The sequence below is a fragment of the Drosophila arizonae genome, chromosome X (assembly GCF_054131065.1).
Source record: "Drosophila arizonae isolate 15081-1271.41 chromosome X, UAZ_ARI_1.0, whole genome shotgun sequence".
In the NCBI taxonomy this organism is placed as follows: Eukaryota; Metazoa; Arthropoda; class Insecta; order Diptera; family Drosophilidae; genus Drosophila; species Drosophila arizonae.
The window spans coordinates 24,457,862-24,478,292 of NC_142927.1; the positions used below are offsets into that span (position 1 = coordinate 24,457,862).

The window sequence follows — 20,431 nt, forward strand, 5'->3', positions numbered from 1 at the left end:
TTGCTTAAGTATTTAGTTCTGATTCAAGTTGACGCAGTTTATTCACGTTCTTCCAAAATATTTACTTCTTTATTTTCCATCGAAGCCAAAGACTTCAGATTCATTATTATTCGCCTTCAAAAGTACCAGTTTCGACATTGGAGTATATCCCACCGGAACCAGCCATTTTCAGCGGCTACTGGACTCCACACAATAGCGAACTATTCGGAGTACATTCCCCCTATGGGCAAGGTTGCATTTCCGATCGTCCAGATTTTCTGCTGGCTAACCATAAGCGCATATAGAAGATTAGAATGAGGTGTTTTTTTTATAAGTAATGGAAGAAGTGTACATTTGTGAAATAAATTAGTTTTGGCATCAAAAAATCATTGAATTTGGGAGTCATAGCTTCTTTTATCTTTTGCTTAAGTATTTAGTTCTGATTCAAGTTGACTGCAGTTTTTTCACGTTCTTCTATAATATTTCCTTCTATATTTCCATCGAAGCCAAAGTTTTCAGATTCATTATTATTCGCCTTCATAGTACAGTTTCGACATTGGAGTATATCCCACCGGAACCAGCCATTTTCAGCGGCTAGCTTGGACTCCACGCAATAGCGAACTATTCGGAGTACATTCCCCCTATGGGCAAGGTTGCATTTCCGATGGCCCATATTTTCTGCTGGCTAACCATAAGCGCATATAGAAAGATGTAGAATGAGGTGTTTTTTATAAGTTATGTAAGAAATGTACATTTTTTGAATTAAATTAGTTTTGGCATCGAAAAATCATTGAATTTGGGAGTCATAGGTTCTTATATCTTTTGTTTAGCCGCAGTTTTTTCACGTTCTTTCATAATATATCCCTCATCAGTATGTATGTGGGACTGGAAACAGGGTGAAGGCGTCGTCTTCGGCGCAATCCAGATTGAGGCGTAGGATTTATCCATTACATCCCATGTAACAGTGTCCTGTGTTATTATTATTATTATTGTTTTTGGCTGAGGAAGTTAAAAATGCTTCATCAACCGTCCATCAGGTCCGTCACACAGGCTTTTGTGGCGGACTGTATGACTGCTTACCGTTAAAAAAAAAGACACTTCGCCGTGATCGTTTCATCCAGGGGATAATTTTTTCGGTCCATCTTCCATACCTAAGCACTCTTGAGCATGGAAGTCAACCAGTATGAGTGCTACTGTCACGATTAGAGCTGCTCCCGAGAGTAGGCGGTAGATAACATCGCCTTCCGCGTTACTTCCGCATTTAATAATTTGCGAACGCATTAACGTTTGTTTCCCCAAGAATAAAAAATAAATATTAATGGGTTTTCCTCAATGTCTGAAGCAATTGAATTTTCGATTCATTAAAGTTGATATGTCCACTTCCTGATCTGAATATCAGGTTGTCAGCACTGATGGAGAGCCCTACATCTTACTCCTTTCCTTATTCTTACATGTGTTTCATTGTGGCCTAGAGGTTTCGGAATATGAAATGGACTGAAGTCCACTAGAAATAAAAAAGCGAACGAGCTGCTTTGAACATTTCAAGTAGCCTCATATGTGTTCTTGATGTATGTGTCCATCCCATCCCAATCGATATCAACGAAATATTGGACTGCGTAGTCAGAAATTCCCTCAACTCGAATAATTTTGTCATCGTTAAAAACAGTATGTCCATTAATTGTTTGAAAAACAAAAAAGTCGTACAAGAAATTCAACTGCAACTTCATATATTTATATATAGCTTCGACGAGATCATAGATAATGGATAAAATTAGATCCTGCCGCTTATTGTGTAATATTTAATTGAGTCCAATTCCTTCATAACATTTTCACCTTCCATCATCAAAGAGACATTCTTCCGAGGCATCATTTAACATTTGAGCGGCTTTAATCATATTTCTTCCGTTATCAGATGTTATGCTGCGTGTATAAATGTTAAAATCTTTAATGACATATAGTATGTATATTAAAAATTGTATGTAATTTAATTTTAAGCTGAATTATTGATTCAGATTTATTCCGTAGTCTTCTAGGACTTCAACTATTTTTTCTTTTATATATATTCCAGTGTGTCAATATTATATAGGCTAACGTGGATTATTTGCGAATCGACACCTAGAATGGCCTTATCTATTCTAGTGTCAACATCGATTTTGAGCGACACCAGCTTTCCCTTTACTAGAGCCCATATGTTGTTTTTGATAGACTGCTCTATTATAGACATACAAGTCAATACATTTCGTGACATTATTGGGTTCATGCCTAGAGAGTTGCAAATGGGATCCATTATTTCCCTTAACCCAACACTGTCGAGGAACAGAAATGGTTTTCACTCGTGTGATATGTCACTTTTCTTTTTTTTTTCACATTGTTGTACTTCCGTGCCCTCATTATTGTCCCATGCTTGAAAAATTTCAGCATGTTTTGTAGTCGAATGCTTTTTTTAAATTTCTAGCTTGAGTGCCTCAGAATTTTAATCCACACACATTACAAAGTGGCTTATTATACCCTGAACCCATTTTCAATGGGAAATCAGGGTATAATGGTTTTGTTAAATGTATGTAACAGGCAGAAGGAGGCGTGGCAGACCCCACAAAGTATATATATTCTTGATCAGCGCGACGAGCTGAGTCGATTTGGCACTGCCCGTCCGTCCGTCCGTCCGTATGTATGAACGCGTCGATCTCAGAAGATATAAGAGCTAAAGACTTGAAATTTATTTTCCTAGGTCCGTGTATAGCACGCGCATCTCGAGTTATGCTTTAAATAGCATTATCGAAAACCATCTTTAAAGCTAGAGTCTCCAAATTTTTTATGTATACTTATATTTATTTTATACAATTTCGATTTTTGTCAAAATTTACTCCCCACCTCTAATTCAACTCCTCACCCTCACATTTGTAAAAGGCGTACTTCAAATACTAGGGACTTGTGCTTTGGCAAAAACATATATATCATACAACATACATACAACATACACATACGAAAAGGATGTGGTTGGCGCCTTCCACATGCCCTCGCCCGCACCAGGGGCACTCGCCATTTTCCTCGTGACCAAAGCGCTTCAAATAGCTCCGAAAGCATCCATGGCCCGAGAGGATCTGCGAAAGATAGAAGTTAACCTCGCCGTGTTTGCGGTTAACCCATGGTTCGAGCTCCGGGATGAGCTTGTGCGTCCACCGCCCTCTAGCTGAGCTATTCCACTTCCTTGCCATCGTGCAATGCTGTTCGCCCTGATAGCGTTGTGTCGCACAGACGCGTGCGAATTCCGCTCCACGGCTTCGGCGACCAGGTACTCCAGTGGCACCATGCCGGCTATGACAAGCGCCGCATCATCGGAGATAGTCCTGAAAGCGCAGCTGACTCTGATTGCGCTCAGTCTGTAGATCGCACAAATGTCTTGACCATATTGGCGCAGCATAGAGGATGACAGACCTAATGACGCTCATTAGAATGAATAGAAGAATATGCTTTTGTGTGTATGCGTGTGTGTGTGTGTGTTGCGTGTGTCTTGTGTAAGCAGAAAGACAGGAAAAATGATTGAAACAGCTATTGCTCGAAGGGTTCAGGGGATCTCGTAGTCGGGAGGTCTTGACTACAGCTTTCTTACTTGTTTTATTGTGTATTGTATTTAAAAAATGTATGCACTTCTTTATTTAGCCCTCTTTAAGTAACTTATCTTCTAAAAATTTCCTTTAATCTGTCAGCCATGTTTTGTGCCGAATGATTGGTTGCATTTTTTAGTTTTGACTGCAAGTGATGCGGTCTTCATGAAATATTCGTTTCACATTCGCACTTGATCTCCACAAATTGCAAGTCCCTGCAACGTCGGCCACTTCCTCCAACATCTGTATAACTTATCTGCGGTTGTTTTTTGTCGTTGTAAAGATCCGGCAGTTTGTAACGTGGATCTAAAGTGTAAGAGTAGTGAGCAAATGTTTCGTCTTCAACAATGCTGTACGGTTGCACATCCTTTGCAACCATCGCAGCTAATTTGAAGTGTTTCCACTCGCCTTATACTCTTTTTGGCACACTTCCGAAAATTTGTTGTTCTTCTTTTGCTTCCATCACCCGTATTCGTTGTCGAACATGTTTGCACTATCGGTTCAGTTTACCAGTACTCTAGGCGCACCGGGCTCAAGGCGCACCGGGTTCAGTTTCCGGGTGCGCCTTGAGTACTGGTGGCTTATTGCAGTTACAATTTTAATTTCAATTTCATATAATTTTCTTATTATTATATTCTATGGAATAGTGCCCTGAATTGTAAAAACAGTATACCATAGAAAAAGGCAAGTCTTAACTTGCATTTGTTGCTCCAGGAATAAAAAAATTAATTTTAATGGATTTTTTTCAATGTCTGGGCTCAGTTGGAAATGCCGATTTTATTTATTAATTTATACATGCTACCTTATATTTTTTTATTTATAATAAAATCTACAAGTCGCTTATTTAAGAGTAGTCTGCGATGCTTCCGACTCATTATATTTAATATAAATTAATTATAAGTTAATTGAAAATTAAAATAAAATTAAATAGTAAGAATTTAGACCGGGGTCTTTGGTTTGCTGCGCCATATGTATGTATGTGTGTTTGCCGAACAGCGGAGAAAGACTGTGCATCACTGAATACTTCTGGTGAACATGCGGTATGCGTCGCTATCGATGAACGACTCTCTCGTTGTGGTTTCAGTTACGCATGTGTGTTTGTGTTTGTTGTGCATGCCTGTGTTGTGTGACATGGTGGCTGTGGTTTGTTGCGCCTTGTGTGCGCGTGCTGCTGCCAAGGCCGAAGTGCAGCTGGCTCTCTCGTCGCTGGTCGTCTCTGTCTGTATCTGTATACATACGTATCTATCGCTTTAAGTTATTAAATATAAATATTATCATGGTAATTAGTACTACTAATTTAGTATTTGGATTAAGGCTCAAAGCTAGAAGAATTTTTGAAGAATTTCAAAAAAGCTAGACCTAGCCATAAATAGGCCAAAATGGCAACACTGTGTGCGAGTGCACGCTTTTGGTACGCATGTGTGCGTGTACTGTCGTCGATAAAGAAGAGCGACACTCTCGTGTCGCTTTTGTGTCTGTGTGTAAGTGCTAATGGTGCGCATGTGTGCTTGCGTTGTCTCGCAGTGTAGACTGTACGTGTGTGTGTCACCATTGTTTCGCAGTAGCTGTGGCTGCGTCATTCGCAATGTACATACATACATACATATGTAGCTTTGCATTGTAGTTAAGCCTTCGTAAACGCGTTATTTTCAAAGTAGAGCCAAGGGAAAAGTAGTAGATCGCTCACTGGGCAGATTATAAGCATTATTAATAATCATACGAACTACTATTTCTACTTAGTATGTACATGCTATGAATCTACAAATCACAAAATTATCCTACAAACTAGCTTCTTCACAATGTGCGATGGGTCGCCAGCGACATGACATGGCCTTAATTGATCTAGCGCACGTAACAGCTCGAGCACAGCCAATTTTATCGTTACAACTTAAATTTGCTGCTTGCTATTCTAAAATTATTTTAATATTTTTAAGAGAGTTTAAACCTGTCTCCTTCGATGTCTGTATGTATATGTATATACATCATCAAAGAAATTTAAATAAATTGGACAGCTATATCATTTCAAAAATTGATCGGAAATTTAATCTTCTCTGCGCATTTGCGAGCAGAGTAATGCTTAATTTAAAAAATATATGTATATTTGTATCTTTTGAAAACACACGTTTTTCTTTCTCTGGGCTGACATCATAATTATCGGAAGGGCAAAGTGTTTTAAAATTTCTGCACCATGAATAAAATTTTACAGATAAAGGCATATAGACCTATGGGTACATATGAAATATAATATTGCTTTTTGAAATGCACAATATTTAGAGGCTGGTGCTCGCTATCTAATCACTCCTTTAAGAATTCGATGGTTTTGTTTCCATTTGCATGTAATTTTTTTTAAAGACATTTTTATTTTCATAGCAATGTTGGTGCATTGATTTTTTTTTTGTTAATTAAGGTGTGTATAACGAAGTGATGCTCATTTGAACATTGACATTGTTGCTAAGAAAAATATTTATAAATGATACACAGACTACTTTAAAAAAATCCTTGATACCGAACCCAGTTGAACCTTAAAAGTTATACTCTTCTATAGTCCAAGATGGTGTGGCTATAAATGGTGTGTGGCAACCGTATTTTCGCCCTATCTTATATCTATCGTTTATCTTTTCATTATTTGAAAAACTCCCAAAGCGAAAAACACAAGGTCCCTACACCATTAAATCAACCCTTCAAAAATCATTGTTCATTGTTCATTCCTACATTAATCACAATATTCTAATAAATCCATTTCAACTATAACTAAACAAGGGTCTCAATACTACTTATGCTAAATATTGTGTTTTCTTTAATTCGTTTACTTCATGTACCTTGGCTGAATTTCTATTGTAGTGTAGTTACTCAAATTTATTTTTATTAATTTATTTTTGTTATTTTAAATTGTGTTTTATATTTTTATATATTATTTCAATTAATTAATTTATTTATTTTATTTATGTATATCTATATCTGTTTGTTATTTTATTATAGCTGCGTATGGTTGTTTATAGTTGGCATTTAATTTTTTAAATTTAATTTATATTTATATATTTTTTTTATTTATTTATTTAAATAAATTCTTATAGTATTGCCCATACTACAACACAGCCCAAGCGCTATTGGTGTTTTCTGCGCAGTTTGCAGAGCGCGTGGCTATACAGCCAAACGGATTCTGCTATGCTTCCATGCGGGAAAAAATCTGTCTGATTTAAAATTGCATTGGAATTACAAAAAGTAGTAGCTCTACGACAATATGCCTTCGCAAAGTTGAATTTGATTTACAATAAATGGCAAATTTAACAAAATTTTAATTGAATAAGCTCAGACATTAAATGTTAGCTAAGCCGAAAAATAGTAGAAACCCTAATAAGTCATATTCTTCTTAAATTTCACAAAAAATTATGTCTGGTCTTTGAATACTGACAATTTGAAAATCGGCTACCAAAAGTTTAAATTTGAAGATACGTGCTTTTCGAAAATGTTAGCTGACTTTAACAGTGAACTGTTATTCAAAATTTTAGGTACATTACCTTAAGGTTTGGAGTTTTATTGATATGTCAACATAAAAATAATTGTAGATTTTAATACTTTAAAAAAACACGATTAAGTACCCGAAAACGCCTAAATTTCCCATAGTGCAGTGATGCGACGAGCAACTCTCTCGCCGCTGGTCGTGTCTGTGTGTCTGCGCAACAGTCGATACCGAATTTCGACTTTCTCGTGGTCGTTTCGGTGTGTGCGTGCGTACCTTTGTTGCGCATGTGTGCTTGCGTTGTGTAGTCACCGAATATATGTGTGTGTGTCAGCATTGTTTCGGTGTTACTGTGGCTTACTACGTGGTGTTGTAGCTCAGGTCTAATGTAGCTTTGCCTCTTTGCAGCTCTGCTCGAATTTTACCAATGAGTTTCAGTATAAATAAGGCTGCATGGCAGAGCCATCTCATAGTCGCATGGTCGACTTTGAACGTTCTCTCTTTGATGAGATGTTCACTCAGATCTCTATTTTAGTGAGCTTATTTTAGTGAAATAAATTAATAAACTTATTTTTCCGGCTGGAGGCGCAGGTGAATTCAAAGGTCTATCAGACATTTGGGCTGCGATACTTAAACGCTTACCCAGATGTTTTGAGTAACTACCTAATTCTACAAACGCATAATCGAAAACTCTGCCCAGCAAATCTGTGTGATGAAATACTTAAACGCTTATCCAGACAATTGAGTGACCACCTAATTCTACAACCGCTGAACTAAGAACTCTGCCCGGCAAATCTGTGTGATGAAATACTTAAGTGCTTATCCAGACTATTTAGTGACCACCTAATTCTACAACCGCTGAACTAAAAACTCTGCCCGGCAAATTGTGTGATGAAATACTAAAACGCTTATCCAGACAATTGAGTGACCACCTAATTCAACAACCGCTGAACTAAAAACTCTGCCCGGCAAATCTGTGTAATGAAATACTTAAGTGCTTATCCAGACTATTTATTGACCACCTAAATCTACAACCGCTGAACTAAAAACTCTGCCCGTCAAATCTGTGTGATGAAATACTTAAACGCTTATCCACATAATTGAGTGGCCACCAAATTCTACAACCGCTGAACTAAAAACGCTACCCGGCAAATCTGTGGTATGTAATTTTTAAACGCTTATCTAGACGATTGAGTGACCACCTAATTCTACAACTGCTGAACTAAAAACTCTGCCTGGCAAATCTGTGTGATGAAATACTTAAACGCTTATCCAGACAATTGAGTGACCACCTAATTCTACAAACGCTGAACTAAGAACTCTGCCCGGCAAATTTGTGTGATGTAATACTTAAGAGCTTATCCAGACTATTTAGTGACCACCTAATTCTAAAACCGCTAAACTAAGAACTCTGCCCGGCAAATCTGTGTGATGAAATACTTAAACGCTTATCCAGACAATTGAGTGACCACCTTCTACAACCGCTGAACTAATAACTCTGCCCGGCAAATCTGTGTGATGAAATACTTAAACGCTTATCTAGACGATTGAGTGACCACCCAATTCTACAACTGCTGAACTAAAAACTCTGCCTGGCAAATCTGTGTGATGAAATACTTTAACGCTTATCCAGACAATTGAGTGACCACCTAATTCTACAAACGCTGAACTAAGAACTCTGCCCGGAAAATTTGTGTGATGTAATACTTAAGAGCTTATCCAGACTATTTAGTGACCACCTAATTCTAAAACCGCTAAACTAAGAACTCTGCCCGGCAAATCTGTGTGATGAAATACTTAAACGCTTATCCAGACAATTGAGTGACCACCTTCTACAACTGCTGAACTAAAAACTCTGCCTGGCAAATCTGTGTGATGAAATACTTAAACGCTTATCCAGACAATTGAGTGACCACCTAATTCTACAAACGCTGAACTAAGAACTCTGCCCGGCAAATTTGTGTGATGTAATACTTAAGAGCTTATCCAGACTATTTAGTGACCACCTAATTCTAAAACCGCTAAACTAAGAACTCTGCCCGGCAAATCTGTGTGATGAAATACTTAAACGCTTATCCAGACAATTGAGTGCCCACCTTCTACAACCGCTGAACTAAAAACTCTGCCCGGCAAATCTGTGTGGTCTGAGTGACCACCTAATTCTACAACCGCTGAACTAAAAACTCTGCCTGGCAAATCTGCGTGATGAAATACTTAAACGCTTGTCCAGACTATTGAGTGACCACCTATTTCTACAACCGGTGAACTGAAAGCTCTGCCTAGCAAATCTTTGGGATGTAATACTAGCACGCTTATCCAAACTACTGAGTGATCACCTTATTCCACAAGGTCATAATCTGGCTGGCAAGTCTTTGAGATGAAATACTTAAACGCTTATACAAACTATTGAGTGATTACCTTATTCCACTAGGTCATAATCTGGCTGGCAAGTTTTTAGGCTGTAATACTTAAGCGCTTATCCAAACTACTGAGTGATCCCCCAATTCGAAAAGGGAAAATCTGTCTGGCAAATCTTTGGGCTGTAGTATTTGAACGCTTATCCAAACTTCTGAGTGATCACCTTATTCCACAAGGTCATAATCTGGCTGGCAAATCTTTGGGATGTAATACTTAGACGCTTATCCAAACTACTGAGTGATCACCTTCTTCCACAAGGTCATAATCTGACTGGCAAATCTTTGGACTATAATACTAAAACGCTCATCCAAACTACTGAGTGATCACCTTATTCCACAATGGCATAATCTGACTGGCAAGTCTTTGGGCTGTAATACTTAAACGCTTATCCAAACTATTGAGTGATCCCCAAATTCGACAAGGGAAAATCTGGCTGGCAAGTCTTTGGGCTGTAATACTTAAACGCTTATCCAAACTATTAAGTGATCTCCGAAATCAACGAGGGAATATCTGACTGGCAAATCTTTAGGCTGTAATACTTAAAAGCTTATCCAAACTACTGAGTGATCACCTTATTCCACAAGGTCATAATCTGACTGGCAAATCTTTGGACTGTAATACTAAAACGCTCATCCAAACTACTGAGTGATCACCTTATTCCACAATGGCATAATCTGGCTGGCAAATCTTTGGGCTGTAATACTTAGACGCTTATCCAAACTATTGAGTGATCCCCAAATTCGACAATGAAAAATCTGGCTAGCAAGTCTTTGGGCTGTAGTACTTGAACGCTTATCCAAACTATTGAGTGATCACCTTATTCCACAAGGTCATAATCTGGCTGGCAAATCTTTGGACTATAATACTTAAACGCTCATCCAAACTACTGAGTGATCACCTTATTCCACAATGGCATAATCTGACTGGCAAGTCTTTGGGCTGTAATACTTAAACGCTTATCTAAACTATTGAGTGATCCCCAAATTCGAAAAGGGAAAATCTGGCTGGCAAGTCTTTTGGTTGTAATACTTAAACGCTTATCCAAACTATTGAGTGATCCCCAAATCAACGAGGGAATATCTGACTGGCAAATCTTTGGGCTGTAATACTTAAACGCTCATCCAAACTACTGAGTGATCACCTTATTCCACAAGGTCATAATCTGGCTGGCAAATCTTTGGGATGTAATACTTAGACGCTTATCCAAACTACTGAGTGATCACCTTATTCCACAAGGTCATAATCTCACTGGCAAATCTTTGGACTCTAATACTAAAACGCTCATCCAAACTACTGAGTGATCACCTTATTCCACAATGGCATAATCTGACTGGCAAGTCTTTGGGCTGTAATACTTAAACGCTTATCTAAACTATTGAGTGATCCCCAAATTCGAAAAGGGAAAATCTGGCTGGCAAGTCTTTTGGTTGTAATACTTAAACGCTTATCCAAACTATTGAGTGATCCCCAAATCAACGAGGGAATATCTGACTGGCAAATCTTTAGGCTGTAATACTTAAACGCTTATCCAAACTACTGAGTGATCACCTTATTCCACAAGGTCATAATCTGACTGGCAAATCTTTGGACTATAATACTAAAACGCTCATCCAAACTACTGAGTGATCACCTTATTCCACAAGGTCATAATCTGGCTGGCAAATCTTTGGGATGTAATACTTAGACGCTTATCCAAACTACTGAGTGATCACCTTATTCCACAAGGTCATAATCTCACTGGCAAATCTTTGGACTCTAATACTAAAACGCTCAACCAAACTACTGAGTGATCACCTTATTCCACAATGGCATAATCTGACTGGCAAGTCTTTGGGCTGTAATACTTAAACGCTTATCTAAACTATTGAGTGATCCCCAAATTCGACAAGGGAAAATCTGGCTAGCAAGTCTTTGGGCTGTAGTACTTGAACGCTTATCCAAACTACTGAGTGATCACCTTATTCCACAAGGTCATAATCTGGCTGGCAAATCTTTGGGATGTAATACTTAGACGCTTATCCAAACTATTAAGGGATCCCCAAATTCGAAAAGGGAAAATCTGGCTGGCAAGTCTTTTGGTTGTAATACTTAAACGCTTATCCAAACTATTGAGTGATCCCCAAATCAACGAGGGAATATCTGACTGGCAAATCTTTGGGCTGTAATACTGAAACGCTTATCCAAACTACTGAGTGATCACCTTATTCCACAAGGTCATAATCTGGCTGGCAAGTCTTTGAGATGAAATACTTAAACGCTTATCCAAACTATTGAGTAATTACCTTATTCCACTAGGTCATTATCTGGCTGGCAAGTTTTTAGGCTGTAATACTTAAGAGCTTATCCAAACTACTGAGTGATCCCCCAATTCGAAAAGGGAAAATATGTCTGGCAAATCTTTGGGCTGTAGTATTTGAACGCTTATCCAAACTTCTGAGTGATCACCTTATTCCACAAGGTCATAATCTGGCTGGCAAATCTTTGGGATGTAATACTTAGACGCTTATCCAAACTACTGAGTGATCACCTTCTTCCACAAGGTCATAATCTGACTGGCAAATCTTTGGACTATAATACTAAAACGCTCATCCAAACTACTGAGTGATCACCTTATTCCACAATGGCATAATCTGACTGGCAAGTCTTTGGGCTGTAATACTTAAACGCTTATCCAAACTATTGAGTGATCCCCAAATTCGACAAGGGAAAATCTGGCTGGCAAGTCTTTGGGCTGTAATACTTAAACGCTTATCCAAACTATTAAGTGATCTCCGAAATCAACGAGGGAATATCTGACTGGCAAATCTTTAGGCTGTAATACTTAAAAGCTTATCCAAACTACTGAGTGATCACCTTATTCTACAAGGTCATAATCTGACTGGCAAATCTTTGGACTATAATACTAAGACGCTCATCCAAACTACTGAGTGATCACCTTATTCCACAATGGCATAATCTGGCTGGCAAATCTTTGGGCTGTAATACTTAGACGCTTATCCAAACTATTGAGTGATCCCCAAATTCGACAATGAAAAATCTGGCTAGCAAGTCTTTGGGCTGTAGTACTTGAACGCTTATCTAAACTACTGAGTGATCACCTTATTCCACAAGGTCATAATCTGGCTGGCAAATCTTTGGACTATAATACTTAAACGCTCATCCAAACTACTGAGTGATCACCTTATTCCACAATGGCATAATCTGACTGGCAAGTCTTTGGGCTGTAATACTTAAACGCTTATCTAAACTATTGAGTGATCCCCAAATTCGAAAAGGGAAAATCTGGCTGGCAAGTCTTTTGGTTGTAATACTTAAACGCTTATCCAAACTATTGAGTGATCCCCAAATCAACGAGGGAATATCTGACTGGCAAATCTTTGGGCTGTAATACTTAAACGCTTATCCAAACTACTGAGTGATCACCTTATTCCACAAGGTCATAATCTGACTGGCAAATCTTTGGATTATAATACTAAAACGCTCATCCAAACTACTGAGTGATCACCTTATTCCACAATGGCATAATCTGGCTGGCAAATCTTTGGGCTGTAATACTTAGACGCTTATCCAAACTATTGAGTGATCCCCAAATTCGACAATGAAAAATCTGGCTAGCAAGTCTTTGGGCTGTAGTACTTGAACGCTTATCTAAACTACTGAGTGATCACCTTATTCCACAAGGTCATAATCTGGCTGGCAAATCTTTGGACTATAATACTTAAACGCTCATCCAAACTACTGAGTGATCACCTTATTCCACAATGGCATAATCTGACTGGCAAGTCTTTGGGCTGTAATACTTAAACGCTTATCTAAACTATTGAGTGATCCCCAAATTCGAAAAGGGAAAATCTGGCTGGCAAGTCTTTTGGTTGTAATACTTAAACGCTTATCCAAACTATTGAGTGATCCCCAAATCAACGAGGGAATATCTGACTGGCAAATCTTTGGGCTGTAATACTTAAACGCTTATCCAAACTACTGAGTGATCACCTTATTCCACAAGGTCATAATCTGACTGGCAAATCTTTGGACTATAATACTAAAACGCTCATCCAAACTACTGAGTGATCACCTTATTCCACAATGGCATAATCTGACTGGCAAGTCTTTGGGCTGTAATACTTAAACGCTTATCTAAACTATTGAGTGATCCCCAAATTCGACAAGGGAAAATCTGGCTAGCAAGTCTTTGGGCTGTAGTACTTGAACGCTTATCCAAACTACTGAGTGATAACCTTATTCCACAAGGTCATAATCTGGCTGGCAAATCTTTGGAATGTAATACTTAGACGCTTATCCAAACTACTGAGTGATCACCTTATTCCACAAGGTCATAATCTGACTGGCAAATCTTTGAACTATAATACTAAAACGCTCATCCAAACTACTGAGTGATCACCTTATTCCACAATGGCATAATCTGACTGGCAAGTCTTTGGGCTGTAATACTTAAACGCGTATCTAAACTATTGAGCGATCCCCAAATTCGACAAGGGAAAATCTGGCTAGCAAGTCTTTGGGCTGTAGTACTTGAACGCTTATCCAAACTACTGAGTGATCACCTTATTCCACAAGGTCATAATCTGGCTGGCAAATCTTTGGGATGTAATACTTAAACGCTTATCCAAACTATTAAGGGATCCCCAAATTCGAAAAGGGAAAATCTGGCTGGCAAGTCTTTTGGTTGTAATACTTAAACGCTTATCCAAACTATTGAGTGATCCCCAAATCAACGAGGGAATATCTGACTGGCAAATCTTTGGGCTGTAATACTGAAACGCTTATCCAAACTACTGAGTGATCACCTTATTCCACAAGGTCATAATCTGGCTGGCAAATCTTTGGGCTGTAATACATAAACGCTTATCCAATCTTCTGAGTGATCACCTTATTCCACAAGGTCATAATTTGGCTGGCAAGTCTTTGGGCTGTAATACATAAACGCTTATCAAATCTTCTGAGTGATCAACTTATTCCACAAGGGCATATTCTGGCTGGCAGATCTTTGGGATATAATACCTAAACGCTTATCCAAGCTCTTGAGTGATCCCCTAAATCGACAAGGGAAAACCTGACTGGCAAATCTTTGGACTATAATACTTGAACGCTTATCCAAACTACTGAGTGATCACCTTATTCCACAAGGGCATAATCTGACTGGCAAATCTTTGGGATGTAATACTTAGACTCTTATCCAAACTATTGAGAGATCCCCTAATTCGACAAAGGAAAATCTGGCTGGCAAATCTTTGGGCTGTAATACTTCAACGCTTATCCAAACTATTGAGTGATCCCCTAATTCGAAAAGGGAAAATCTGATTGGCAAATATTTGGGCAGTAATACTTCAACGCTTATTCAAACTACTGAGTGATCACCTTATTCCACAAGGTCATAATCTGGCTGGCAAATCTTTGGGATGTAATACTTTAACGTTTATCAAAACTATTGAGTGATCCCCTAAATCAACGAGGGAATATCTGACTGGCAAATCTTTGGGCTGTAATACTTAAACGCTTATCCAAACTACTGAGTGATCACCTTAATCCACAAGGTCATAATCTGACTGGCAAATCTTTGGACTATAATACTAAAACGCTCATCCAAACTACTGAGTGATCACCTTATTCCACAATGGAATAATCTGACTGGCAAGTCTTTGGGCTGTAATACTTAGACGCTTATCGAAACTATTGAGTGATCCCTAAATTCGACAAGGGAAAATCTGGCTAGCAAGTCTTTGGGCTGTAGTACTTGAACGCTTATCCAAACTACTGAGTGATCCCCAAATCAACGAGGGAATATCTGACTGGCAAATCTTTGGGCTGTAATACTGAAACGCTTATCCAAACTACTGAGTGATCACCTTATTCCACAAGGTCATAATCTGGCTGGCAAGTCTTTGAGATGAAATACTTAAACGCTTATCCAAACTACTGAGTGATTACCTTATTCCACTAGGTCATAATCTGACTGGCAAATCTTTGGACTATAATACTAAAACGCTCATCCAAACTACTGAGTGATCACCTTATTCCACAATGGCATAATCTGACTGGCAAGTCTTTGGGCTGTAATACTTAAACGCTTATCCAAACTATTGAGTGATCCCCAAATTCGACAAGGGAAAATCTGGCTGGCAAGTCTTTGGGCTGTAATACTTAAGAGCTTATCCAAACTACTGAGTGATCCCCCAATTCGAAAAGGGAAAATATGTCTGGCAAATCTTTGGGCTGTAGTATTTGAACGCTTATCCAAACTTCTGAGTGATCACCTTATTCCACAAGGTCATAATCTGGCTGGCAAATCTTTGGGATGTAATACTTAGACGCTTATCCAAACTACTGAGTGATCACCTTCTTCCACAAGGTCATAATCTGACTGGCAAATCTTTGGACTATAATACTAAAACGCTCATCCAAACTACTGAGTGATCACCTTATTCCACAATGGCATAATCTGACTGGCAAGTCTTTGGGCTGTAATACTTTAACGCTTATCCAAACTATTAAGTGATCTCCGAAATCAACGAGGGAATATCTGACTGGCAAATCTTTAGGCTGTAATACTTAAAAGCTTATCCAAACTCATGAGTGATCACCTTATTCTACAAGGTCATAATCTGACTGGCAAATCTTTGGACTATAATACTAAGACGCTCATCCAAACTACTGAGTGATCACCTTATTCCACAATGGCATAATCTGACTGGCAAGTCTTTGGGCTGTAATACTTAAACGCTTATCCAAACTATTGAGTGATCCCCAAATTCGACAAGGGAAAATCTGGCTGGCAAGTCTTTGGGCTGTAATACTTAAGAGCTTATCCAAACTACTGAGTGATCCCCCAATTCGAAAAGGGAAAATATGTCTGGCAAATCTTTGGGCTGTAGTATTTGAACGCTTATCCAAACTTCTGAGTGATCACCTTATTCCACAAGGTCATAATCTGGCTGGCAAATCTTTGGGATGTAATACTTAGACGCTTATCCAAACTATTAAGTGATCTCCGAAATCAACGAGGGAATATCTGACTGGCAAATCTTTAGGCTGTAATACTTAAAAGCTTATCCAAACTACTGAGTGATCACCTTATTCTACAAGGTCATAATCTGACTGGCAAATCTTTGGACTATAATACTAAGACGCTCATCCAAACTACTGAGTGATCACCTTATTCCACAATGGCATAATCTGGCTGGCAAATCTTTGGGCTGTAATACTTAGACGCTTATCCAAACTATTGAGTGATCCCCAAATTCGACAATGAAAAATCTGGCTAGCAAGTCTTTGGGCTGTAGTACTTGAACGCTTATCTAAACTACTGAGTGATCACCTTATTCCACAATGGCATAATCTGACTGGCAAGTCTTTGGGCTGTAATACTTAAACGCTTATCTAAACTATTGAGTGATCCCCAAGTTCGAAAAGGGAAAATCTGGCTGGCAAGTCTTTTGGTTGTAATACTTAAACGCTTATCCAAACTATTGAGTGATCCCCAAATCAACGAGGGAATATCTGACTGGCAAATCTTTGGGCTGTAATACTTAAAGGCTTATCCAAACTACTGAGTGATCACCTTATTCCACAAGGTCATAATCTGACTGGCAAATCTTTAGACTATAATACTAAAACGCTCATCCAAACTACTGAGTGATCACCTTATTCCACAATGGCATAATCTGACTGGCAAGTCTTTGGGCTGTAATACTTAAACGCTTATCTAAACTATTGAGTGATCCCCAAATTCGACAAGGGAAAATCTGGCTGGCAAGTCTTTGGGCTGTAGTACTTGAACGCTTATCCAAACTACTGAGTGATAACCTTATTCCACAAGGTCATAATCTGGCTGGCAAATCTTTGGGATGTAATACTTAGACGCTTATCCAAACTACTGAGTGATCACCTTATTCCACTAGGTCATAATCTGACTGGCAAATCTTTGGACTATAATACTAAAACGCTCATCCAAACTACTGAGTGATCACCTTATTCCACAATGGCATAATCTGACTGGCAAGTCTTTGGGCTGTAATACTTAAACGCTTATCCAAACTATTGAGTGATCCCCAAATTCGACAAGGGAAAATCTGGCTGGCAAGTCTTTGGGCTGTAATACTTAAGAGCTTATCCAAACTACTGAGTGATCCCCCAATTCGAAAAGGGAAAATATGTCTGGCAAATCTTTGGGCTATAGTATTTGAACGCTTATCCAAACTTCTGAGTGATCACCTTATTCCACAAGGTCATAATCTGGCTGGCAAATCTTTGGGATGTAATACTTAGACGCTTATCCAAACTACTGAGTGATCACCTTCTTCCACAAGGTCATAATCTGACTGGCAAATCTTTGGACTATAATACTAAAACGCTCATCCAAACTACTGAGTGATCACCTTATTCCACAATGGCATAATCTGACTGGCAAGTCTTTGGGCTGTAATACTTAAACGCTTATCCAAACTATTGAGTGATCCCCAAATTCGACAAGGGAAAATCTGGCTGGCAAGTCTTTGGGCTGTAATACTTAAACGCTTATCCAAACTATTAAGTGATCTCCGAAATCAACGAGGGAATATCTGACTGGCAAATCTTTAGGCTGTAATACTTAAAAGCTTATCCAAACTACTGAGTGATCACCTTATTCTACAAGGTCATAATCTGACTGGCAAATCTTTGGACTATAATACTAAGACGCTCATCCAAACTACTGAGTGATCACCTTATTCCACAATGGCATAATCTGACTGGCAAGTCTTTGGGCTGTAATACTTAAACGCTTATCCAAACTATTGAGTGATCCCCAAATTCGACAAGGGAAAATCTGGCTGGCAAGTCTTTGGGCTGTAATACTTAAGAGCTTATCCAAACTACTGAGTGATCCCCCAATTCGAAAAGGGAAAATATGTCTGGCAAATCTTTGGGCTGTAGTATTTGAACGCTTATCCAAACTTCTGAGTGATCACCTTATTCCACAAGGTCATAATCTGGCTGGCAAATCTTTGGGATGTAATACTTAGACGCTTATCCAAACTACTGAGTGATCACCTTCTTCCACAAGGTCATAATCTGACTGGCAAATCTTTGGACTATAATACTAAAACGCTCATCCAAACTACTGAGTGATCACCTTATTCCACAATGGCATAATCTGACTGGCAAGTCTTTGGGCTGTAATACTTAAACGCTTATCCAAACTATTGAGTGATCCCCAAATTCGACAAGGGAAAATCTGGCTGGCAAGTCTTTGGGCTGTAATACTTAAACGCTTATCCAAACTATTAAGTGATCTCCGAAATCAACGAGGGAATATCTGACTGGCAAATCTTTAGGCTGTAATACTTAAAAGCTTATCCAAACTACTGAGTGATCACCTTATTCTACAAGGTCATAATCTGACTGGCAAATCTTTGGACTATAATACTAAGACGCTCATCCAAACTACTGAGTGATCACCTTATTCCACAATGGCATAATCTGGCTGGCAAATCTTTGGGCTGTAATACTTAGACGCTTATCCAAACTATTGAGTGATCCCCAAATTCGACAATGAAAAATCTGGCTAGCAAGTCTTTGGGCTGTAGTACTTGAACGCTTATCTAAACTACTGAGTGATCACCTTATTCCACAAGGTCATAATCTGGCTGGCAAATCTTTGGACTATAATACTTAAACGCTCATCCAAACTACTGAGTGATCACCTTATTCCACAATGGCATAATCTGACTGGCAAGTCTTTGGGCTGTAATACTTAAACGCTTATCTAAACTATTGAGTGATCCCCAAGTTCGAAAAGGGAAAATCTGGCTGGCAAGTCTTTTGGTTGTAATACTTAAACGCTTATCCAAACTATTGAGTGATCCCCAAATCAACGAGGGAATATCTGACTGGCAAATCTTTGGGCTGTAATACTTAAAGGCTTATCCAAACTACTGAGTGATCACCTTATTCCACAAGGTCATAATCTGACTGGCAAATCTTTAGACTATAATACTAAAACGCTCATCCAAACTACTGAGTGATCACCTTATTCCACAATGGCATAATCTGACTGGCAAGTCTTTGGGCTGTAATACTTAAACGCTTATCTAAACTATTGAGTGATCCCCAAATTCGACAAGGGAAAATCTGGCTAGCAAGTCTTTGGGCTGTTGTACTTGAACGCTTATCCAAACTACTGAGTGATAACCTTATTCCACAAGGTCATAATCTGGCTGGCAAATCTTTGGGATGTAATACTTAGACGCTTATCCAAACTACTGAGTGATCACCTTATTCCACAAGGTCATAATCTGACTGGCAAATCTTTGGACTATAATACTAAAACGCTCATCCAAACTACTGAGTGATCACCTTATTCCACAATGGCATAATCTGACTGGCAAGTCTTTGGGCTGTAATACTTAAACGCTTATCTAAACTATTGAGTGATCCCCAAATTCGACAAGGGAAAATCTGGCTAGCAAGTCTTTGGGCTGTAGTACTTGAACGCTTATCCAAACTACTGAGTGATCACCTTATTCCACAAGGTCATAATCTGGCTGGCAAATCTTTGGGATGTAATACTTAAACGCTTATCCAAACTATTAAGGGATCCCCAAATTCGAAAAGGGAAAATCTGGCTGGCAAGTCTTTTGGTTGTAATACTTAAACGCTTATCCAAACTATTGAGTGATCCCCAAATTCGACAAGGGAAAATCTGGCTGGCAAGTCTTTGGGCTGTAATACTTAAGAGCTTATCCAAACTACTGAGTGATCCCCCAATTCGAAAAGGGAAAATATGTCTGGCAAATCTTTGGGCTATAGTATTTGAACGCTTATCCAAACTTCTGAGTGATCACCTTATTCCACAAGGTCATAATCTGGCTGGCAAATCTTTGGGATGTAATACTTAGACGCTTATCCAAACTACTGAGTGATCACCTTCTTCCACAAGGTCATAATCTGACTGGCAAATCTTTGGACTATA

The 20,431-nt window shown here is 38.8% G+C and overlaps 1 long non-coding RNA gene across 1 annotated transcript in view; it reads right to left on the reverse strand.

Moving 5' to 3' along the window:
- Window positions 1–1,226: 1,226 nt before the first annotated feature.
- LOC149268043 (uncharacterized) overlaps window positions 1,227–20,431 on the reverse strand; it is a 61,701-nt gene continuing 42,496 nt past the window's right edge. The window contains exon 4 of the long non-coding RNA XR_016271000.1: window positions 1,227–1,899. This is a non-coding gene — a long non-coding RNA (uncharacterized LOC149268043). The remainder of the gene's footprint in view (window positions 1,900–20,431) is intronic.